Genomic DNA, 2,904 nt, shown 5'->3' with positions numbered 1-2,904 from the left:
CTTCTTGTTAGGCGCTAATATGCTGTGTGTTTGAGATGGGATTTCCCACCTTGCACACGTGCTCGTTTATAGGAGCATTTGTTTTCAAACACTCCTTGAAGGCATGTCTTATAGCTTTGCTTGTTGCTTTATTTACGTTTGTTATGTACGAGGTGCAATATGTTGCAGCTCCATGAGGATTCAAAACAAATTGCACATTAGTATTTTCCACCCAAAGTTTGGGCATTCCAATGTTGAAATTGCTAGGGTCTATGTCCTTGGGGGTGTCTCTGAAGGAATATTGTTGGTTGTGAAATGCTATATCAAAGAGCATCAATATACTCATCATGTGTTAACAATCTAGAGTTAGCAAGAAAGTATCAAAATCTTGCAATTGCATGCAACCTTCTTCCATCAAGCGAGTAATGCTCTTGTAGTTTATTTTGCACACATGCAATGCACTAGTACTCCACGAGTTAGGCATTGAGATTCACGAACTAAAGAACACCTAACACCTGCCAAAGACAATAGTTGTGTTAGTTTATCACTTGTAAATTGCTTGAAGGAAACACACCTAAACACTCACCTTTTGACCATAGCCAAGGGATACTTGGCTTATGAATGCTTATTGAAGCTCTTCGTGCTTCCCTTCATCAAGTATCTCCACAAGAATGGTGGAGTCATAAAAGCCTAGTGTGTTCTTTGAAGTCATGTAGGAGACATTCTTCAAAGTGTACACAACAATACCATCGTCGTTGTATTCTTGAATTAAGTGCATCAGAATGTTCTTGCGCTTGGAGACAAATGCAAGCTAGAAGAAACAATATCATAAGGGATTTGAAAACAAAGCTAGTGAAACAAAAAATATTTGTCATAGGAGGAATGCACATACCGCAGCATGATCTTCATCGCAGGGGCCATCCGCCACAATTATCTAATCAGAATCACTATCCGCATACACTTTATCTCACCACAACACTATAGTGCCTATGACTGTTGATATTGTGCCTGATGCATGTGGCACAAACAAAGCTATGGGAGTTTCGGAGACAAAGTGCACAGTGCCCTCAAATGGTTCTACTTTTAATATGAACGTGGTTGCATCAACATGCAACAAGTACTGGAAACTCCCACCCTCGCCAAGCACCTTCTTGTGAGCTATAGCTTCTTCCACTCTGTAAAATGATTCAGGGACCAAGCTCTCCCCACGAAGGCATGAGGTGCAACCAAAGTTATGGTTCGTAGTTGTAGAGGTCCGTGAAGTTGGACAAAATCCTTGTTGCATATGTTGCATTTTTTGCCTTGAAGGTTCCATATTTCACAAGCAACTTTCCCTCGAAGGCAAATCTTTTGTTATTACATTAGTCATTAGGCTAATCTCAAGTATGGGCAAGCTATCGCCTTCGCCTATGTACTTGTCTCTAGTAGGCACCAAAGCCTTATCCTCTAAAGATTCTGCGAGCTCCTCATTTGAACTTGCTTTATTGGTTTCCCCCACATGTTGTCCCAAGTCATTGCACCCTCAAGGGTGAGGCATTGCTTGCTGCAATAGTATGCAAGTAACTTGGTGGTCATGCCAATTGGAAAGGCTAGCACTACGAAACTATTGCAAGCTATGTGTTTGATGTCAGGTAATTGTTCTCCAAAAAGTATTTGTTTCACACTTGTGGATTTTGCAAACGTTACACACTTTCCTTCCAATTGTTATGCTAATTTGAAGTTATACATTTTACTTGCGCACAAAAGTAGCATGGTTAACTAATATGCGAGACTATAAAATTGAAAAGGTTGCCACTCTCATTTGTAATGCCTTAATTTAAATAGGACTATTGTTTAACCAATGCAAATATAAAAGATATTGCCAACGTTTTTCAATTCATAACGATTTCAAAGAAATTGGTATTTCCTATCCACCATGCTAAAAGGTATTGCTGTCCATTTCCATTGACACAGGAGACCCTTGCTACTCGGCCATGCACCCGATACCACGAAAGAAAGCACGAAATCAAAGAAGATGTACTCAAACACAGCTCGCTCTTTGCCTCCTTTATAATAAAGGATTACATGAAATATGCCCTTGGATAGCACTTGCATGCAATCACTACCCTCTGAAACATAATGTAGGCAATTAGGAGGAGAAATTTGCTCCAGACAACCATCCTCCACATCTTCCACCATACCTGAACTAAATAACAATGAATTGGCAAGAAGATATTCGCGTAATAAGAGTGAGACGATGCATTAAACATGCACGTGGAATTCTTGAAATTTTGGCCATGCACCAAAGCCATTCATCCTACGAAGTGTCAGACACCAAGTTTGACGTTTTCAAACTAAGCTGTGATGAATTGCATGCCCATTCATTTGAAGACGGAATAAAGCGTTTGACAAGTGCACCAATAAGATTTTTCACACACCCCAAACGGGAGATATTGCTCAATAATTAATTTTCCCTTTGAAGACCTAACCAATCCGTAAGGCCTTCCTCCTAGGGGCAAGCCAAAAAATCCACAAAAGGAGATCTCTATTCTCTAACGAGTCACTCCTAAACAAGGTGAAATTTTCACTAGGTTGCCAAAGGAGATGTGACAACCTCACCTTTAGATTATGACAACCCTTAAATCCCCTCTCATGTTATCCTTCTATCATAGCATTTATGTGCCAAAGGAGATGTGATAACCTGACCTTTAGATTATGACAACCCTTAAATCGAGTCTCATGGTATCCTTGTATCATAGCATTTATGTAAGGCCCTTACACAATTCCCATAATAAGAGAACCCAAAACAAACGCTATGGCTTTGCCTTTGGCATGCAACAAGGTGAAAATTTCACTAAGCTTGATGTGTCAACCTCACCCTTACATTCTTAAAGCCCCTTGAATCATAGCACATTTAAGGCCCTTGCACAATCCCCATAGATAGAA

The sequence above is a fragment of the Dipteris shenzhenensis genome, chromosome 12, assembly GCF_047967505.1.
Source record: "Dipteris shenzhenensis isolate YYH24624 ecotype China chromosome 12, Dip_SZ_1.0, whole genome shotgun sequence".
NCBI lineage: Eukaryota > Viridiplantae > Streptophyta > Polypodiopsida > Gleicheniales > Dipteridaceae > Dipteris > Dipteris shenzhenensis.
This window is presented reverse-complemented; position numbering follows the sequence as displayed.